Raw genomic sequence first — 23,239 nt, 5'->3', positions numbered from 1 at the left:
ATTGATAGTAGGGAGGTATTGAAAGATTTTAAAAAGGGTATGACAAAATCATCTTTGAGGCTCAAAGTTACTTTGATAGCAGTGTGGAAGATGGCTCACAGGGTGCCAAGCCTGGCATTTAGTACGTAGGAACTTCTCAACAATGATAACTAGTATTACTTTTTATGTTCCAGTAATCTCTGACCTACTGAACACATATTAGCTTTAAAATTCAGAGTATATTCTGACACTGTCACTTAAAGAAAGATCTAGGGAACTACAAAAAGTGTAATGGTCTTCTTTTTTTTTTTTTTTTTGTAGTAGACGAACGGTTTTAAGTCATTGTAAACATGCTCCCTTTTCTAGGACATAAAACAATTATTTGTGTTCATTTGGGAAGCTTTGTCTAATGTTCTGGTCTGTGGGTAGTGAGGAGTCCCTTTAGCTGTGTTCCTCTGACAGCAGCGGTGAGCATTATTCTCACAAGCATATGACAGATCTCACACATACCTATTCTAAGAATGACATTAAAATATAGGTGAACTTAAATCGCGAAGTTTATGTGCAGAGAAAATGTTATTAAAGAATCTGACAGTCATCAGTCTTTATTCAGGGCATTGCCTGGGCAAATGTGAAAACTTCAGATCTCCCCTTCCACACGTTCCCTTACCCTCTCTGCCATGGTGAGGAGATGTGGCATCAGTTTAGCTGGCATAAGGTTGTAATTAGGTCCAAAACAAAAAGAAAAAAAAATTATTCCAGTTCCTCTTCCTCAGATTTTCTAAAATTGGCTTGTGGAGGGGGCTGCCTGCTGCCATGTGGCAGCCACCACCTGCATCGTTGCTGGCTTTGGAGAGGACTTGTGAGAGAGTGCTGGTATTAGCACACCGTACAGCAAGCCTTGTGCCTCGGTGATAGCTGTTTGAAGAAGAATTGAGCTTTGTATGGAAAATCTCTAAACAGGTGGTATGTTAAACTGCATTTGTGTGGAACTCTTTGGAAGGAAAAATGGTGCAGGAGAGGGTAGAAAGACTACATAATGGTTCAGAGTTTGTTGTGGACAATCTGTGACCCCCCCCAGAATGTGTCCGGGAATATCTAGGCTTTGCAGAGTTAGCATCATACCCTCTGTTCATATGGCAGAGCTGTCATTCAAAAGAAAGTTGAAGGATTCCCTGCTTTTCTTGGGAAGTTTCTCAAAGCCTGCTAATTGTAAATACTATATTAAAGCAGCTGTGTTTGCTGTCGTCTTTGGTCTCATTCCACTAGTGAATCAATGTGGATGATTTGTCAGACTTCTCAATCTTCAGTAGCAGTGAGTTGGGGTTGTGTTATTGCTATTTTGTTTTTGTTTTTTGTTTCTCTGGCATTTTTTCACAGCTGATTCTCTTGGTATATGTAGAAAGCCAGATTAAAAATTACACTGTTTTTTGGAAAAGTCAAAGAACTAAAAATATGAGATGGATTTCTGCCCTAAAACTGTTAGTTCTTTCTCTTTAAAGCAAAGCAAATTCCTTGGTTTTTAAATTATGAGTTTGGGTACAAAGAACTTGTTCATTCCAGGAAATACTTGCATTTCATTGCAAGGTGATGCAGCCTGCAACGTTGCACAAGTGCTTTCATGCGGCTGGACGCCAGGACCTTAAGACGGGGACTCCTCATAGACGCCCAGAGGATGTGGCTTTGAGGGATTGCAAATAAGCCAGGTACCATGGTGGTTATAGGCAATGGCTCTAACACTGGAGACAACTGGATTCAAGTTCTAGCCTTACCTCTTACTAACTGTATGACCTTGAGCAAGTAAGTAGCCTCTCTGGGCTTTATTCTTTTCATCTATACGATGGGCATAAAATAGCTAGCTCATAAGGTTGTCCTGACAATTAGATGAGATAATGCATGTGAAGGGCATAGTACAATGCCTGATCTAGAGTAACTGCTTATGAGTGCACACACACACTCTCTCTCTCCAATAAATAAATAAATAAAATCTTTTAAATTCTTTGCAAATTTAAAACTCAACTTTAACTTAGACTAAGTATGAAGGATTTGAGAACTTTTATTACACCAGATGGATGTCCCTTCTATCCTGCCTAAACAACTTAACAGTTGTTGCCTGCCTAAACAACTTACAATTCTGTATTGGGTAAGTCTCATCCTAAGCCAGGATTTCTCAACCCTAGCACTATAGACGTGTTGGGCCAGTAGTTCTTTGGGTGGAGGTGGGTGTCATTCTGTGCATTGTAGGATTTTTAACAATATCCCTGTCCTCTACTTACTAGAAGCCAGTAGCAAACACTGCTTCGCTTGGTTTTGACAACAAAAATGTCTGCAGAGATTTGCAAAGGTCACGTTGTGGGGGCAAAATCACCTCCAGTTGAGAGCCATTAACTTAACTCTAGCTACTTAGCATAGATAATTTTAATAAAGCTCCAGTTATGCAACTTTAACATTGCTGCTTTGAGAAAGTTTTCTTTCTTCCCTTGATCCCTCTGTCTTGTTTGGAGGATATTCATGAAATCTCTTCTCTCTTTATACTTACCCTGTTTGTGGTATCAGCCATTAACTCCAGTTATGTGATTTGCAAATTTTCCACTCTGAACATCTTGACTGGAAATTTTAGTTTTAAACTCCATATATCAGAACCCGATTTAAAACCTCCTTCTTATTCTTTCTCCTTTGTTCACCATTCTTCCAATAGCTCAGGCTCAAATCTAATCACCACTGACTATTCTGCTGTCTTTGTCTCCTCCCAATTCTAATCATTCCTAGAGATGACTTTTGAAATCTCTCTTACACCCTCCCATCTTTCTCCTGTTTCCTCCATACTTCTGCTCCTGTAATGGCTTCTCCAGCAGTCTCCTGGATTTTGGTCCCTCTCCCACCAGTATATCCCTCATCCCTTATCCTTTTACAGCACTGATCTTATTGCTCCCATGCTCAGAAACGTCAACTTCCCTCTGCCTAAGGGATTGATAACAGATTCCCAATCTTAGCATTTAACTGTCCATACTCTGGCTTCATCTTATTTCACATTACATTACTTCCTCATCCACCTCATGGAAAAGCCAGCCTAAGAGCTCTCACTCTTCTTTCTGTCTGGGATTGAGTCTTCAATCCCACTTTCTGAGCTATTGCTCACTTCCTTTGCCCAGAATGGCCTTTGCCCACTGTCTGGTAAATTTCTCCTACCCTTAACGGTAGTCAAATGATACCTCCTCTATGAAGCTTTCCCTAATTCATCACTTTTCTTTAAGCTGCCATTGCATTTTATCTGAGCTTCTACGTTATGTCACTTGGTCTTCTAGCAGCATACTTAAGTAGAGACTCAAGAAGGACTTTTTGAATAAGTAGGCAAATAAAGAGAGATAGGATCTCTTTATTAACAGAATTAAAACTTGAAATGTTTTTCCCTTCTACTTAAAGGTATGTTAGAAAGTCTTTGTTACCAACTACTCTGTCATTGTACTTAAGAAATATGAATAGCCACATGACTTTTCTTAAAAATATCAATAATGCAAGTCATCAGATTCTTCCTCCGCACCACATATTTGCTTTGTGACCTTGGTCAAATTACTTTACTTCTGTGAACCTTAGTTGTCTCATCTCCTCAAATAGGTTATTGTTATGAAATGTGGTATGCAAAGTAGCCAGTACAGTGCCTGGAATGTAGGGCTCAATACATGTAGGCTATTTGTACTTTTCCATTTAAACTATGCAAAACATCCTCTTTAAGTGAATTTCTTCTGTAAGGATTTCTACAAAGTGCCCAGATTACAGACATAAGTATGTGCTACTTGGATATTTCACTGTACTGAAGTCAAAGGGGAGGACTTTAGGGCGCCTGGGTGGCTCAGTTGGTTAAGCGACTGCCTTCGGCTCAGGTCATGATCCTGGAGTCCCTGGATCGAGTCCCGCATCGGGCTCCCTGCTCAGCGGGGAGTCTGCTTCTCCCTCTGACCCTCCCCCCTCTCATGTGTTTGCTCTCTCATTCTCTCTCTCTCTCAAATAAATAAATAAATAAATCTTTAAAAAAAAAAAAAAAAAGGGGAGGACTTTAATATGTACTCTTTGAAATGAAGTGTGAAATTATATGAGTTGATTTTGTCCTTTTTTAAAAAGTAATTTCTTGCAGTAATTGTATGGCCATATAAAATGATAGGAGCAGAATCTTCCTTATAGTAAATATAGAATTCTTAAGTGTATGTTTTTTTCCCCCCAGTACAACTTTTTCCCTATAGAAACCACTCTTCAAAGGTATAATAGAAATTAACATATAAAGTAATCCAGTGTTAAACAATTATGTTATTTTGGGGGATGCATCTATTTAATATGTGAGATACGGTCAGTATCTACAGTGGAATTTCTTTTAAATGTAGGATTTGGCTAGTTTCAGATTGTGTAATTTTTTTAAAAGATTTATTTATTGGAGAGAGAGGGAGAACAGGAGCTGGAGGAGGGGCAGAGGGACAGGGAAAGAGAATCCTCAAGCAGACTCCCCAGTAAGCATGGAGCCTGACGTGGGCCGTCATCCCAGGACCCTGAGATCATGACCTGAGCCGAAATCAAGAGTCGGACGCTTAACCAACGGAGCCACCCAGGTGCCCCCAGATTGTGTAATTTTGAGGAAGACTTAGTGATACCTTCTGATGCTCTTGAAACTACATGAAGGCTTACCTTTGCCATCATTGTCCAGATCCAGTTAAGATTTGACAATTTCACATCAAAATTCATATAATGGAAAGCCATTTTAATACAGCTTTAACACTTTTTTTGCAATCATGAATCTACAAATCCATTTATATGATATATAAATAGTATATCATAACCCGATTTTATAACAGTGAAGCCCATTACTGAATATAAAGTATTACTTTTCTTCATTGTATTTACAAGGCTGTAATACAGGAGTGTAAATTGCTTTATATTCTTCTGGTGAATGTAAAGTATTGCTCATGTGCCCCAGAATACACATTTTACATTCCAAAAATTGCCTTATAATTGGCCAGTAAGTTTGATAGTGCCTTTAATTCAGAAAAGGAACAAACATGTTCCATCATCTTTTCAGAATACTTTAGTATTTTGAACACTTTAAAAAGCTGATGGTTAAAAATATACAGAAGCTAATGAATTAATTAATTTGTTCTTACCAGTAAGTGATATACTCTAATGTACTCTTGTGTTTTATTTCTGTTCTTGAATGTGGTTGAAAACCATTAAGATCATCAAATAAGTGTCTTGTTAATATCAATATGTTGAAATCACTATTTCCATATTCATAATGAACAATATACAAATGGGGAAAGTTGACATTTACCAATATGGGAGAATTTGTATTTAAAATGAACCAGCAGCAACTACAAACGACTTGAGAGAGCTTTTTCAATCTTAACATTTTGATGAAGTGATAATATCAATCTAGATGAAGAAATGTCACTTCCAAAATAGATGGACTTGATATCAAAAAAGTATTTTATCAACGATAAGAGAGTGCAATAGCAGAATGATAGGAAAAATGGAAAACATATATGGCTCCATATGGCTTTTTCTGTTCCAGGCACTTTGTATCCTGATAAACATTTTATCTTGTTTATTGCCAAATCAACTGGGACATTCTTCCATACCTCATCTGAAATGAATATACGTTTGGGTGACCTTTTGGCCAGAGTTCTTTAAAAAGAAAACTGTTAATGGAAGATTTTTAATTCTTCTGCAGAATTAGTGGTCAAAGAGAAAAGTCACTGTTTGCCTGGATAATTAGCAATTTTGCTAGCATTAGCTTTTCAATAGATTAAGGAGAGAAATAGTGAGTTACTTTAATTTTATGTAGTATTGGCCTTGTTCAATTTAATGACTATTGATTTGTTCAGATTAATTTGAAATATTAACATTGTAGGTGGTGAACAGAACAGGGACTCTGCTTTACTAATGAGTCTGTGTCTACCTGACTAGGGTAGTCTTCAGTTGGGATTCCAAAATCAGATACAGGAGGAAATTCAAATTCATTTAGCTCCATTTATGCGCCTGACACTGTGCTAGGGTCTTTAACATAAAATACTTAATTTTATCCTCATGACAACCTTAGTTGTTGATTATGATCTCCAGTTTTTACATATGAAGGAACTCATTATTACCTCATCCTTGTGTCTTTTCCTCTAAATCTTAAACTCACTAATCCTTTTCCCCACAAGATGGATAGGAGGAGCTAAATAAATCTTAGTCTAGAAAAAATGATTTCTGGGCGCCTGGGTGGCTCAGTTGGTTAAGCAACTGCCTTCGGCTCAGGTCATGATCCTGGAGCCCCAGGATCGAGTCCCACATCGGGCTCCCTGCTCAGCAGGGAGTCTGCTTCTCCCTCTGACCCTCCCCCCTCTCATGCTCTCTATCTCATTCTCTCAAATAAATAAATAAAATCTTTAAAAAAAAAATGATTTCTGTTTGGTGATGTTTAGACAGATACTAGCATGTTTTGTTGAAAAGGCTCATCCTGTTTTTCCCAGTGTGCAGCCAGCGGCAGCTTCATCTAATAGATAATTTTGATTGCAAAGGGCTGTAATGCCAGAGCCAAGATCCTTTTTGTCGGCGTAGGTTACACATGCTTTACTGCTTTCCTCAGAAAGGCAGCTCAGCAGTCTAGGATTAAAGTTAAAGAGGGCACAAAGGAGCTTATCATTTCGTTTGGCTCATTAGGCAATAATTAGATGCCATTTCTAATTAATGCAGGAAGCAGAATAGACCACTACATTTTAGCCATTAAAAGTTGCATTTTAGGCCAACTCAAATTATTTCATGACCCTAAGCAAACATTACTGATAATAAAGAGGAAATTGACATTCCCCTAAGGGATTTCCAATCATTCGTAATCACATCAGTGCCCTGGCATGTGGCCTAATACTCTTAATTCTTTTCCCCCACCTCCTTTGGCCATTTCCACTTCATAGGAACAGGGCAGGAGATGTCTCCAGTCCCCCAGAGAAGATAAGGCATCTGCTCTGTTCCTTTTCTGTGGTTTCAGTTCAGGGTACTTTGTTGATTGCCACTGTCCCACTGCAGGGTTCCCAGCCATTTAGTCTCACCCCCCAGACATTTGCCCAGGAGTCCCGTTTTGACATTTGAAAACACCCTCTCAGTTGTAACTCCTTTTCCTTCACTTTTTCTTTGAAGATTAGGACACTGAGGTGGCTTTTTCTTTGAACCCTGAGCCTCTGATAGAAGTTAAGTGATTGATCTTCCTCCAGCTCTGTACACCTGTAGCTTTAAATGGATAATGAGATAAAAGCGTGAAGATGCACAGCGAAGGTTCCTCTACAGCCATAGATAGTGTCATGTTCAACCCGAGAATTCCGTTATTTGTTTAAATTACTTGTTTTAAAGTAGAAGAAGAAAATAGTTTTCTTAGGTTAGATTATGCCTATATTATTAAAAGAAAAAAGGGTTCGGAGCCTGTGGTGTCTCAGTGCTTTACTGGCATTGATAAATCACTAGGAGCAAGGAATCCATAATTTTAATTAACATTACATTTTTAGGAATAGGAATAGTAATATTCTAACCTATTTCAAAGCTATTTAAATGTTCCCTGGAAGGCTGAATGAGAACAAAGACCAGAACAAAAAGTGAAGATATTTATTTCCACACTACAAATTGAGTCATTTTGTAATTGGATCCTGATATGTTTTGTGTTTTGAGGATCAAAAACATACAGGAATTCATTTTGAAATTTCTAGCTAGTTTAAGTTTGTTTCTTTTGCTTTTGCCCCAGAAGCAAAATGCAGGAAAGTTACAGAAGAGACATTGAAATAACAACAACAACAAAAACAAAAACCTCTTCCACAGGATAGGAAATTCTGCCAAAAAGAGATAAGAACTTAGAATTGAGGAAACGTCAGCCTTCCCTCTTTATAAATTCTGATATCAGCAAGAAGGAACAAATAGAGCCTATTAATGCATTTGTTAAGTTAACATGCTAGGAGGACTTATACCCAGAAACTAGGGATGCTGATAAAACTGCGGGCAGGCTGAGGCAGGGCCTGGATGTGCCAGAAAATGAATGTAAAGTTTCAGAGTTAACTACATAGTAATTTGAAACAGTTTAGGTTAGTTTTAAGGCATCCATTTGTGCTTAGGTAGATCTATTTAGTATACTCTTATTTCAGGGGGTATTTTATTGTTAACTTCCCAGAGTACACAATTGATGTAAAATCGTGGTAAAGCATGTTTTAAGAAAGAATTTGGGTTTTCATAGGAGAATGAATAGTACTCATTTGTTTCAAGCTTGGGCCTGTAAAAAGTGTTTTATAATATTTGTTAAATAAATGCAAAAGAACCATGTGCATCAGTCAGTAACTTTGTAAAACAAACTTAATGTATTTTCAAGTGTTTTGGGTTCTACAAAGCATTTGAACTTATTATCTCATTGTGATCCTTACAATGACCATGAGAGGGATAAGGCAGGTGTGATTAGGTCATTTTTGTAGATGAGCAATCTGAGGGTCAAGGAGGCCGAGTGATTTCCCTCTGATCAGGGCCAGCTTCATGGGCAAGTGAGCTGTATAGTCACGTGGGTTCCTGCACTCAGGAAGCTCTATACTTGGTTTAATGCTTTGCTGTCGCCCCTTTGAAATCCTTAATATCTACACAAGATGCCCTGTATTGTCTGAATGCAAAATTACATTTGTTTTCAAATAAACCCAGAATCTAGAATATTAAAACCAGTAGAGTAATATATTGAAAAAAGCATAAAAAGTATTGAAAGGGTATCTTTTAGTAGAGTCTATGAAGGTAGGTTGCTAAGAAAGAAGGGCAGATTTGTACAACATGCAGAGAGAACTGAAGCACTTGATTCAGTTTACACAAGTGACTTAATCCCTTCAAACCCTAGCTTTTCATTTATGGCAAGAAGATAAATATAAATAGTAATGATTGCTTTATGTAAGTATATTAATTTAGTAAATATATTAGGAAGAAGTATGTTATTTATGACACAAAATGTCTTACTAAGTAATAGCTGGAAAAAGGATGATCAACTTTCCATATTTAGACTTAAAGTTGGCAAACTCTGTGGCTATCTGAATTCATAATTCCTATGACCCACATGGCTGGGCAGTATCCCTGTGCCAGGCCCAGAAGTTGTCAGATAGTAAAACCCCAAATACGGTTCCTGTTTACTGGGACGAGTAGGTGAAGTTCATTGAGTACTGTTTATGGATCATAAGACTCTTTTAGGGTTGATTGCCTTAATATAACTGTGAATAATAGTTATTTTTTTCCCATATGAACTTTATTAGCTAAGTAGAAGAGGGAAGAAGACATAAGTTTTTTAAGGGGAGGAACCCCCCAACAAACTGTATAAATACAAACCTCTGCTACCCATCAGAGTCAATTCAACTCAGACACCACTGTCTGAGCAGTGTCACTTCTCATTGTAAGACTGACTCTTAAATTGTCATGAAATGTCACTAATGAAACAAATCGTCCAGCATTAATGAAACACATGGTACTGTTAACAGAGAGGTGGCAGTGACCTGGTGGAAACAGATACAAATATCTGAAAGGGTAAGTAGGACAATAATGTAAGCAAAACTTTTAAATCCTAAATGCATTAGAAACAGAATGAATTTATCTATTTTATCATGACAAATACTGTTGATAGAGATGGGAAACAGTATTATGTATAAGTGGATTCTTGACTGAATTTTAATTTTTCTTCTTTTCTAACAATATTCTTCATTCTTTCTTTCCTGCTTTTTTTCCCCTTCTTCCTTTCTTCCCTTCTCTCCTTTCTTGTGGGAATTAAGGCATTGTTATGACGGAAATAACAAAGAATAGAGAGGTATTCATTCAGTTCCTTTAAATGCTGCAGCCAGTGTTGCAGGTCTACTGTATGAGAGGTACTGGCTGGTCACAGGCCTTCATCCTCAAGTCACATTAGGGGGACACATGCACACTGTTAACTATAATACACAGCAATGCGCAGTAAGTTCTGCGAAGGTAGGGATATAGAGGACGTAGTGATTAATTTATTCACTGAAAAAAATGTTGAGGTTTCATGACCTTTCCAGATAGGTAGGCACAAAAGACTGTGTGTCTTAATGCTAAATCCTGAGACATGGAGCAGAGATTTGGGTTCAGTCTTAGCTTTACTTCATATTAATTATGTTTTTTAAGCAAGACATTAACTTCCCAAACTATATTTCTTTATCAACTGTAAGTCATAATACCTACCTTGCCTCTTTGGTGGACTGTTGTGATTATCGTATCAGGTTAGTCAATTTAATACATGAAATATTTCTTGAATTCCAACTATATATACCAGGCTTTGTGCTGGGTACCAGGGAACACAGATCAATAAGATACTTGCTTAATTCAAGGAGCACACAGTTTATATCCAAAGTTGCAAACTCTGATGCTTACTGAGGCCAGGCCTGTATTATAAATGAGGGAAAGGGCATATTATAAACCAGGGGGACTGATGGGTTTCCTGACACACTGTAGAAAGCATGTCTAATCTCGATGGGGCAGCTTCTGCCAGCTTCAGCTGGTTGTGGTTCTCCAGGAATGCTAATCCCTTGTATCTAGGCTTGGTTTTCTTAACATGTGAAATATCTGTATTTTTAAGGTGGACATCTAATTACAAAAGTGGTCTAAACATTTTGCAGGCAAAGTGTATCTGTGAAGGGTGGAATCCACTTATGAGATGGCCATTTGCAAGCTCTGGTCTAGACAAGCATGCATGCAAATAAACCACAAGGCAAATATTAGGTAGAGAAGTGGACCACGCTAGCTTCAAATGACTCAAGAATGGAATGAAAAGATGTAGTATGTGTGCTATGGAAGGTATCCCATTGAGGTGATGATTGTGCTGAGTTAAAGAATGACTAAAATCTGGTTAGCCAGAAGATTGGAGGAGGTGACTGAAACAAAGACTCCGTGAATTTGGTTTTGCTAAATACAAAAGGGAGGGCAAGAGGAGGTGAGACCAGAAAAGAAAAGGACAAGATGCCAAACGACCTCACGTGACACGCTGAGAAAACTGGGTCCTTCTCACTGTCACAGGGATAGTAAGTGTAACGGACAGACAGGCAGATTTCTATTCTAGAGAGATTGTCCTGGTAGTAGACAGGAAGAGGACTGAAGGGATTGAGACTAGAGGCCTAGAACCTCTTTAAGAGACAATGGCAGTGAGGATGGAAATCATGAAGAGACTGGAATTGATCTGTAAACTAGAAAGCCTTCTATTCATGTGTATGCTATTCATATATGATATTACCATTTTTGATTGATATTAAAATGCACAGTTTTCCGCATTTCAACACCTCTGCCATCAAGATGCCTTCTTCAATCCGTGGGCTGTCGTAGTTAAACAAAAGCAGCTTTTCTTTTTATTTCTTTTTTTTTTTAGTGATCATAGCATAATAATGCCTCTTAAAATCGATAGTGTCTTTGATTCAGTGAAATGGAATAATAATCATGGACTTTAAACCACTAAACTGAATTTTAAAGCAGAGAAATAGAATATGTTCTAGGAATTGATAATCCCACCTACATCTCTGGAAAGGAGCCTTTCAACATTCATCTGCTTTGGTTACCAGCTATTCCTATTTCCTGAATGTTCATTAGGTCAGGGGAGGCAAATGTGTATGCCACAGGATCTGGGCAGTGGTGTAAATGCATAAAGCTGTTAAGGGGACTACGGGTCCTCTAAAAATCATTTGCTACTTAGGTCATACCAACTACTACTAGACACAATTTAAAAATTAGTGTTGCCAGATTCAAGACAAGCTGGAAATCTGAATTTTTTTATGAAATCCCTCAATATTTATATGTTGGCAAGACATTCACCATTTTTTACCCCGTGCAGGTCAAACATCTATGTGTTAAATAAGTTCCCAGCCTTGCCCCTGCTAAGGCGCTTGTTGAAGGAATGATCGTATTGGTATCTAATCCTTACAGTTTCATAATGTTAAATGCTAGATGTTGCTAAATGCCAGTGACGACTAAGGTATAGCTGGGAGAGATGGAATCTCTTTCTTGTCTGTAGTGACCATCTGGTACAGCTCCTAGCCACATGAATCCTTTAGAGCAGTCTCAAGGCCTGTGATCTAAAATGGGTTAGTTATTTTGTCCTAAAATATGTCTGTTTGATCATCTATTCAACAGGAAAAAAATCTTGGCCACAGTGTTTTGACATAATAAAATTATATCTCATGCCTCAAAATTCCTTTCTTCTTCAGAAACAATAACAGAAGCTTTTGATGTTTAAAAGCTGCCTGGAATGCCAAAGGGAATTTCTTAATTCTTCTCTTATAGATTTATCATTCACATCTCCTTTGATCACAAGTTTTATCAACATTTGTAATGCACTATTAATAAATGCATAAAGAATAAATGTATTGTTTTTCTTTTTTGCAACAATAATGTCTGATTCAACTTGATAAATAGGTAAAAATTAAGACTGTGAGGGAGGAGTTCTACTCTGGCAATGATGGAGTAAGAGGAACTACACTTACACTTCCGTAAATTACCTGGACATAATGCATGGCACAGTTGTTTTTAGGCACTAAACAGTGGGCTGTATAGGACTTTGGTTCCTTACTCTCATAATAATGAGAGTAAGCAGGAGCAACAGAGCTGTCAGAGGAAAGATAGGCATGTACTATTAGAAGACATTGGATCTCTGGCCAAGCCAACATGGAGAGACTTCACTGAGCACCTTAGATATTTGCCTTGAAATCTCAACAAGGTGACACCTTGGGATATAGACCACACCCCTAGAGCAAGGACCATGACACTGGACCAAGAACAAAAATCAAATAGGTTTGCTCTGACAACAAATAAAACCAAACTGGACAGGATCAAAAAGATTTGTCCACAGTTCAACTGCCTGTCACTGAAAAAGGCAACTCTTCTTAAAAAGAAGATAATATAGGGTCATCTGAATGGCTCAGTTGGTTAAGCATTCGACTCTTGATTTTGGCTTAGGTCATGATCTTTGGGTCATGCGATAGAGCCCCACATTGGGCTCCATGCTTGGCACAGAATCTGCTTGAGATTCTCTTTCCCTCTCCCTCTGCCCCTGCCCCCATTCATGTGCTCTCTCTCTCTCTCTCTCAAATAAATAAATAAATCTTAGAAAAAGAAGATAATATAATCCAAACTCTCTGTTTGTGTTTATCATTTAAAAATGTCTATCACAGAATAATAATAAAAAAAAACTAGACATTTAAAGAAGTAGGAATATGGATTTGTAATCAAGAGGGAAAAAGCAATCAATAACACAGACTTTGGAGATGACCCATATGTTGGAATAAGCAGATGAGGAGTATAAAACAACTATGGTACAAACATTTAGGAACATGAAATAAAATAGGTGTATAATGAGTAAGCATACAGATCATCTCAGCACAGAAATGGAAACTATAAAATAGAGTCTAATGGAAATTTTAGAATTGAAAAGTACATTATATCAAATTAAAAATTCATAGGCTTAAGACTGGATTAGAGGCTACAGAAGAAAGGGTCAATGAACTTGAGGACAAATCAGTCGAAATGATCCAATTTGAAGAATAGAAAAACAATTGGTAAAAAGGAACAGAGCTCTCTAATTTGTGGGAAAATACCAAGAAGGCTACTATACATGCAGTATATGTCCCAGAGGGAGAGGAGAGAAAGAACTGGGCAAAAAAAAGTTTAGAGAAACAACGGGTGAACATTTTCCAAATTTGGTAAAGAACATTGCAGATTCAGGAAGCTTACTGAGCAGCAAGCATAATAAATGAAAACAAAACCTAGGCACATAGCCAAAAGCCAAAAACCAAAGGTAAAGATAAAACCTTGAAAGCAACCAAAGATGTGACATGATATATACAGAGAACAATGATATGAATTATGGCTAAAACCTCATCAGAAAAAAAATGGAAGTTAGAAGATAGTGGAGCCTGGGGCGCCTGAGTGGCTCAGTCGGTTAAGCGTCTGACTCTTGATTTCGGCTCAGGTCCTGATCTCAGAGTCCTGAGATCCGAGCCCTGCACTGGGCTCTGTGCTCAGTGTGGAGTCTGCTTGAGATTCTCTCCCTCGGCCTCTGCCCCTCCCCGCACCTGCATGCGCTCTCTCTCTCCCTCTCCCTCAAAATAAATAAAATCTTAAAAAAAAAAAAAAAGAAAATAGTGGAACACTTTTAAAGTCCTAAAACAAAACAAAACAAAACCTGTCAGCCCAGAATTCTACATCTAGTGAAAAACAAATTTCTCAAAAATGACAGTAAAATAAAGGCACTTTAAAATAAATGAACGCTGGACAAATCTATTGTCAGCACACACCAACCACAAGTAATGCTAAAGAAAGTTCTTCGGGCTTACTCAAGGAAAATAATGCCAGATGGAAATTCAGATTTTTAGGAAGAAGTGAAGACCATTGGAAATAGGAGCATGTAGGTAATGTAAGACTTTTTCATTCTTCGCTTTAATATCTTTTAAAACAGCTAACCATTTGAAGCAAAGTAAAATCACTGTGGAAATAAAATGTATCACAGCAGTAGCCCAAAGGATAGAGAAGGAAGGGAAGGTGGTAAATGGAGTTATTTTGTTGAGATTTTTATATTTTATAGTATTAAGCAGACTTATGAGCAGACCATAAGTTAAGGATTATATACGGGAATCCTGAGAGCAACCATTAAAAAAATAAAACAATGAGGTATACCCTAAAGGCCAAGAGAAATACAAAATATAATACTGGATATACTAAAATACTAAATCCAAAAGAAAAAGGGAAGGTATAGAAAAAAATAACAAAGAACAAATGAAACAGATAGCAATATGAATGACTTAAACCCATCCATATCATAATAACATTTATTGTAAATGAACTAACTATTTGAATTAAAAGGCAAAAACAAAGAATCCAATTTAAAAATGAACAAAGGATCCGAATAGACATCTTTCCAAAGAAGACATCCAGGTGGCTAACAGGTACATGAAAAGATGCTCAACATCACTAATCATCCGGGAAATGCAAATCAAAACCACGATGTGACATCACCTCACACCTGTTAGAATTGCTATCATCAGGAAGGTAAAAGATAAGTGTTGGCAAGGATGTGGAGGAAGAGGAACCCTCGTGCACTGTTGGGGGGAATGTAAATTGGTGTAGCAACTGTGGAAAACAGTATGAGGTTCCTTGAAAAGTTAAAAATAGAATTACCATATGGTCCAGCAATCCCACTTCTAGGTGTATATACAAAGGAAACAAAATCAGGATCTTGAAGAGATAATATGCACTCCCATGTTCACTGCAGCATTATTCACAATCGCAAGATATGGAAATAACCTAAGTGCCCATCAATAGATGAATGGATAAAGAAGATGTTTATTTATTTATTTACTTATTTATTTAGCCATGAGAGAGAAGGACATCCTGCCATTTGCAACAACATAGATGGACCTTATGGGCATTATGCGAAGTGAAATAAGTCAGAGAAAAATACATACTGTATATATCACTGATAAGTGGAATCTAAAAAAAGCTAAACTTCTAGAACAGAGTAGAGTAGTGGTTTCCAGAGGCTGGAGCATGGGGGAAATGGAGAGATATTGGCCAAAGGGTACAACCTTCCAGTTATAAGATGAGTGAATTCTGAGGACCTAATGTACTGCATGGTGATTATATTTAACAATATTATATGCTCGAAAGTTGCAAAGATAGTAAATCTTAAATATTCTCGCCACAGAAGAGAAATAGTAATTATGTGAGGTGATGGAAGTGTTAAACTAACCCTAGTGTGGTAATCATTTCACGATATGCAAGTGTATCAGATCAACACGTTGTACACCTTAAAGTTACACAATGTTATATGTTAATTATATTTCAATAAATGAAAAAAAAATACATATGACCAATAGTATACAAAAACAATAGTACTTATTGCATGTTGATATTATTAAGCTTAAGTGAAGGTACAAAGGTTGGGTTAGATGGAAACATATAAATATAGTAGATACATTATAGTAGATGATATGGAATAGAAGGGAATGGGTCTGGGAATGGAGGAGAAAGGTGAAAAAAAGAGCCATAGTTGTCCTCAGAATGTATGGTGGCATGAAATGGTTGACTGGAAATTCAGAGAAAAGAAAAATAATCAAAGTCTTCGTAAGGCATGTGGTTAATTGATCCCAATGGCTAACATATGAGGCAGTAAATATTTTATTTATTTATTTTTTTTTTTTTTTTAAAGATTTTTTTTTTTTTTTTTTTTTTTATTTCTTTATTTGAGAGAGAGAGAATGAGAGAGAAAGCACATGAGAGGGGGGAGGGTCAGAGGGAGAAGCAGACTCCCCGCCGAGCAGGGAGCCCGATGCGGGACTCGATCCAGGGACTCCAGGATCATGACCTGAGCCGAAGGCAGTCGCCTAACCAACTGAGCCACCCAGGCGCCCGAGGCAGTAAATATTTTAAAGCGAACAAAGGGAAGGACTGATAAGAGTGTTAAGACCCTTTATGTCCACAGTATTTACTGTTACATTACTTTCTGATTGAGAGCAAATATATAAGGCAACCTGATAATTTGAAGCTGTTTTTTGTTTGCTTTATTGTACTAAAATTCAGCATTTGGATTCCAAAGCTTTTTAAGCTTTTATTTTCTCTTAGGGCAGGGGCTTTGTTAAATTTTTGAAACAAAAGGAGTCATATTTAAGCCAGTCATTGCAGAGATCCAGGACTAGGAACAAAGTCACAGCTAGGTGCAATCAGGCAACTGAAAGAAATTGTTAACTAGGGGAGCAGGGCTGTGAGAAACTGGAGGTTCACCAAGTAGAGAGTATAACGGTTCATGGTTTGAAGAGTTAAGCACTTGCCAGTGTAGATTTTGAAGAAGGGAGTATATTGGTCAGGAATTAGACATAAAAGAGTGGGTATAGAGCAAGCTGAAATCAGGGCGAAACAACAAATAAAACTGTCAGAGTTACAAAAGTCCATATAAGGCCCCACGTAGGAAGCTGGGTTATGACCCTGATGACTGAGGTGGAGTGCTTGCCCTTGCCCTCTGCAGGATTCAGCAAGCAGGAAGAGAGAGTGTCGTTATGGATAGGCTGAAATTCTGAACCCAACCTTATTAAAACCTTGGGCCTTGAGCACTTCTTAAAATCAGGGGTTTACTGTCATTCCTTGGCCTGAAATTTTTGAGATATACTTTAGGACTGTAAAATTTAACTGACTTGGAAAACCTCCAGGTCTAATAACAACTTTCTAATTCTAAAGGTTAGCTGTTCTTCAAGTTGTAGATTGAAAATGCCAAATCAGTAATTAAATCATTTCAGCAGTTTTTCCTGTTCGTTGTTGGTTTAAGATTTAGATTTGATTTTTGTCTTTGGTGACCAAAGAACATCTTAAAACACTTTAAGTCTTGAAGAGCACTGAGGAGTTGCAGCTGACAGGGAGGGAGAATGAAACAATGAAAACCTCACTGGAATGGGGCAAAATGTGTGCTGACATTAAACATTTAGAGACTTTGATTTTTTTTCAGGCTCCTGTTCCTGAATATGACTCTACTTTCATCCCCAAGAAGAATCAATTTTGAGGTTATGACCAGTCTTCTTTAACAATTCATCTAATCTAAAAAAAATCATTGAAAAGAATAGGCTTGTTAAATAATAGCAAGTCAATCACGTAGAAGAAATACAATGACATATAGAGTTGCGCACATTATGTTTTCAGCATATGATTGACAGTTCTTATAAATCACAGCCTTGTTCTTAAATCTTTCCATAATGAGCATTAGGAGGATCTTTCCTGCAAGCACATACACATATTGAAAATAAAAAATTTTAAAAATTGGGTGCAAAAACAAACAAGAAATAAATGCATTGAAATGTTTAAAAATGATTAATATTTTGACATAACTCTATCCTTAACCAAGCACCTTCAATGTTAGAGAAAGATAACAAGATTCTTTGGTTCCATTTCAAGACCCTTCCCATTTAAAAAAAAAAAAAAAAACAACAATGAAACTCTTTCATAACTTATGAGGCTTAATACACTTAGCAGAGACAATTTTCCATGGCTGTGAAGCATATCATTACAGAGACACATCTGGAGCCAGACAACAGAGTAGTCAACAGTCCCTCCAAACTTCTATGTTTTAAGAGATTCTATATCTGAATTCTCTTGCATTTCCAAAGAGCGAGTTATAGGTTTGCTGGCAAGGGAAGCCAAGCTCTGTCGCTTCAACTCCCACATCACAAATGTCCCACTAAGTTCTCCCCCAGAAATCCAATCACTGATGTTTAGCCTTCTTACTGGAAGAATGCCCGTGATTATAAATTGTCTTAACATTATGCATTTCATCCTAATTCCCTAAAACATTAATGTGAACCCAGTTGATAGTTGTTCCTTAAATGTTGGACATGAGCATGTAAAGACGAATTACAGGATAAAAAGCCCCCTTTTCTGCACTAAGTACTCCTAAATTAGTAGCAAGGGACTCCATACTTGAAGTGTTCTCAGACAAATACATAAATATTGTATTTGGAGCTTTTCCCCACATCCATAAGTTTGACGCACCCCTGGATACCAATATCAAGTGCTTAACAGCTTTACAGGGGCAATAATGTGTGTGTGTATGATATATAATAATAATAATATATAGTGTGTGTCTGTATAATAGCAAATACATAGCATTATGATTATCATGTACACATAATGTACATGATTTTATGTAATGTACATGATTTTATGGCACATTATAGGTTTGAATACTTTCTCATCTTTATCTGCAATGAAACATGGTAGTCTACATTTTCAACTTTTTGCCTTTACTTTTTTTCTTAATAACCAACCATATTAGACAAGGCTAGAGCTAAAAAATAATTTTTTTTCCAAAATTTCTGTTAAAGGGGCTCCTGACTGGCTCAGTCGGTGGAGCGTGCAACTCTTGATCTCAAGGTTGTGACTTTGAGCCCCACATTGGGTGTGGAGATTACTTAAAAATACAGTCTTTAGGGGTGGCTGGGTGGCTCAGTTGATTAAGCCTTTGACTCTTGATTTCGCCTGAGGTCATGATTTCAGGATCATGAGATCAAGCCCGAGTGGGGCTCTGCGATCAGTGGGGAGTCTGCTGGAGATTCTCTCTCTCCTTCTCCTTCCCCCACCCCCGACTCATGCTCAGGCATTGTCTGTCCCTCAAAAAAATAATCAATCAATCAATCAATAAATAATCTTTTCTAAAAATTCTGTTAAAACTAATGTGGAAGTAGAAATCAAGCTCAGACTCCAAAAGGATATTGACTTTCTTAACAAAATCATAGCAGAAAAAATTCTAACTAGAATAATTTATTTCTTGGCCTTTTTTGTTAAAGAATATATTATTGTAAATGAATAGATGTAAGTGAAGCTTATTTTTTTCCAGTTGAATAACTCCATGAATATAATATCCTCCACTATAATCTCCTTGCTTTCTTTGTATCTCAGGAAATTTCATGGTGATTCTCTCTGTATATAATCTATTTTGAAATGTGGATATAGTATTATAACAAATGTTCTTTGTGTATTAAAAATTTACCATTAATGTATAAAATAATTTTTTTATATAAACATACTGAACATGGTTTCTTTCTTTTTTAGTTTTAAAAATACACTTTTATTTTTATTTTTTTTATTATTATGTTATGTTCATCACCATACATTACATCATTAGTTTTTGATGTAGTGTTCCATGATTCATTGTTTGCATATAACACCCAGTGCTCCATGCAGTACGTGCCCTCTGAACATGGTTTCTTTAAGCTAATCATTTAATTTCAGCACAGAAAATTGGTTATATTTTAGAGAAATTACTGAAATGTTATTTTCATGTAAATTTATTTCGGCTGTTTTGTTCTTTTTTTTTTTTTTTTGCTTTGTAATCAGTATATTAAGGAGACATTCATACATTTCATTTGCTTAATGCTGATACCCAGATTTAAGCTTGTGAACATGACTTTTAAACATAAAATTAAAGCTATTCATCATAATTTGCTATACTACCAACATTAAATTACAGTTACTTCAGAGCATAAGTTAAATGGTTTAAAGTAAGCCCGTAACATACCTAAACAACACCTTCCTATCTTATACATGCAAATTAACTTCTCCATGTAAATGTCTCTTCACTCTAAGTGACCTGCTCCCGAAGTCACTACTCTGAAGCTTATCATGGTCCAAAGAGAAGGAAAAAAAGTGTAACCAGGACTGATATATATATATATATATATATATATATATTAAAAAAAAAAAAAAAAGATGGCACAGCAGAAGGGAATGCAGTTCTATAAGTGCAAGCCCCAAGCAGCAGCATATGATAAACCCCTTCTTTAGAGAGGTATCCTTTCTATCAATGATACCACAGGACAAATTACATAGCATGCCATCTTCAAGTAACAGTTGAGGCAATAAATGCAGAGGCATCACAATGAATCCCACTTAACTACAGACCAACACTTCTCTACAAATTCTTTGTCTGATTGCCAATTAAATACAAGTTTTAACTTCATAGCTTAACAATTAAGGGTCATACAACGAAGTCAATACATACACCTAGCATTTCAGTCTGAGCTGTTTCATATACATAGAGCTGAAATTAATTACAAGGTATGGCCTAACAAATGCTAGGGGAGATTTTTTTTTTTAAAGTAGTTTTTACAAGTATTAAACTTTATCTTGCACACTGAAGTCGTCATACATACAGGGCAAAGTCAGAGCTTTTATATTTGAGTTTATTCTTCATTTAACTTTTAAAACACTACTATAGTTGAATATTAAAACAAAAACAATAGCAAGTAGTGAGCTATGATTATAGTCCTTCACTCATTCACTACTGCATATAAAATGCCAGCAGTGTTACTCACTGGCCCCATTAAGAGGTCTGACACTGAACACCACCCCTGGGATGATGTTCATCATCCTCATAGGCCTCCCCATTGTAATGGCGCCATCTTTCTTGATTTGGATCAAAGTCCACCAGTTCTACCTGGTCCATTTCATCAGTCTCTTCTGCTTCCTTCTTCTCAGGAGTTTTTCCAGCAAAGAGAGTTTATCGAAAGAGAGAAAGCCATTCTCAGGAAAGTTTACCTTAAATTCGGTGATTAGGCGACCCTTCTCATATGGTCTATGGTAAATTGGCATGCCTTCATTTAGCACACACTTGATATCTCCATGCTTGACAATTTGACCTGGGTGAGAGGTGATGACGATGGTTCGGTTGTCAAGAGTAGATACTGGCTTTTGAAAGCCGCACAGTGCTTTAACCAGCTGTATGTCCATACACATGAAAAGGTCTTCTCCTCACCGAGTAAAAACAGCGTGGTCCTTCTGATCTAAAACAATGGACTGGTTCCAGTCCTGGTTCTTGGTCTCCTTCACCATGGAATGTTATCTTCTGGCCATCCTTCATGCCTTTGTCAATATGAACTTCTAGAATCTTCTTCTCAAACTATCTTCCTCCCATTGCAGCTTTTACATCTGTCTTTGGGACTGATCCGTTCCGCATGGCCCTGGCACTCCATGCACACAGACTGAATTTGCTGAACCATTCCAGGTCCTATCTGATGAATTCTTATTTGCATTCCAGTACCTCGGCAATTGGGACAACATTCGACTGCTCCTTTCTTACCACCTCGGCCTTCACATTTATCGCAAATCACATTCTTTTGCAGAGCTAGTTTTCTGGTTGCACTATTATATAAATCTTCTAAGGTTACTGAGAGCTGATGCACAACATTTTTACCTCTCCTTTCTCTCTGCATCCTTCCTCCTCCTCCAAAAAACATATCAAAGATGTCCATGGGGGAGCCAAAACCACCACCAGCTCCACCTTCTTTAATTGCCTGTTCTCCTCCTTTGTCATATAATTCCCTTTTTTTTGCATCAGAGAGTACTTCGTAAGCTTGAGAAATCTGTTTAAAGTTCTCTCCTTCATTTGGATTCTTATCAGGGTGGTACTTCAAGGCCAGTTTCCTGTAGGCCTTTTTCAATTCCTCTTGGGTGGCATTGGGTTTGACCCCCAAAACATCATAGGAAGTGGTTTCTTTCACCATTTTCTACAGCCAGTGAGAGGGCCGAGGCCGGTGTGGGGGAGCGGGAAGAAGCGCGTTGCTGGACGCAGCTCGGGCAGCCGCTGCTCCTCCGCGTCTCACCGAGCGTTCTGGAAAGTTCCCCGTTTTGTTCTTTTAATCTTTTCATCCTCTAAAAAGTTATTCCTAAAATTGTAACTATGTGAGGTGATGGATGTGTTAACTAATCTTACTGTAGTAATTATTTTGCAATATGTACATATATCAATTCATTACATTGTATGCCTTAAATTTATACAATGTTACATGTCATTTATAACTCAATAAAAGTGGAAAAAATTAAAAGATCTGTTCATATTAACAAGTCCATTACTTAGCAAAATAAAATTGGACTCTCTTAATGGATTCCTCATATACAAAAATATAAAAAAAATTTTTTAAAAATTTAAGTTATTTCTAGCATAAGGTTATCCTGAGGTTGATCAGTTAAGAATATATTTTGTTGTGTTTTTTTTTTTAAGATTTTATCTATTTGCTAGAGAAAGAGAGAGAGCACAAGTAGGCAGAGTGGCAGGCAGAGGGAGAGGAGAAGCAGGCTCCCCACTGAGCAGAGAGCACGATGCGGGGCTGGATCCCAGGACTCCGGGATCATGATCTGAGCCGAAGGCAGACGCTTAACTGGCTGAGCCACCCAGCCATTCCAAGAATGTGTTTTGTTAAAAATTTTTGGAAGGCTTTTGCTAAGACAATTATGTATATACTGAAATTATTGATAGGTAATTTAATGTGATAAGTAAATTAAGGAATAGAGGATATTTAATGTTTTTCTTTTACATGAATTTTTGAGTATATTAATTTTTCAATTGTTATAAAAGTGGAAATTAGATCTTTAGTTTTCTTCAGTGTTTGCAAATCCCTTGTATTTCTTTTCTTCTTTTCCTTTTTTTATTTTTTAAATGTCATCAGTTATCATTAAATAAAAATAAGTTGAATGTTACAGGCTATATTTTGGTAATTTTTTTTAATCTTACCTTTGAACAATATGGTTTTCTTGGAAAGGTTTTTCACTGTATTTTTATCAAGGTATAATTACATACAGCAAATTTTATTATATATTTCTACCTATTTTAACAAATGTATATTATTGTCTAAACACCACCACAAGCAAAATGTACAAGTTTCGTCATGCCAAAAAATTCTCCCATACTCATTTGTATTCAGTCCCTCCC

General features: G+C 37.0%; 1 protein-coding gene and 1 pseudogene across 1 annotated transcript in view; one reads left to right on the top strand and one right to left on the bottom strand.

Annotated features, from left to right (window-relative positions):
* The window catches only part of CAMK4 (calcium/calmodulin dependent protein kinase IV), a 208,405-nt gene that overhangs the window by 74,503 nt on the left and 110,663 nt on the right, over positions 1-23,239 (top strand). The window lies entirely within an intron of this gene.
* Positions 20,697-22,151, bottom strand: LOC118518791 (dnaJ homolog subfamily A member 1 pseudogene; annotated as a pseudogene).

The sequence above is a fragment of the Halichoerus grypus genome, chromosome 2 (genome assembly GCF_964656455.1).
Source record: "Halichoerus grypus chromosome 2, mHalGry1.hap1.1, whole genome shotgun sequence".
NCBI classification, from domain to species: Eukaryota; Metazoa; Chordata; class Mammalia; order Carnivora; family Phocidae; genus Halichoerus; species Halichoerus grypus.
Note: the sequence above shows the minus strand (reverse complement) of the source record. Positions and strands in the feature narration are given on the sequence as shown.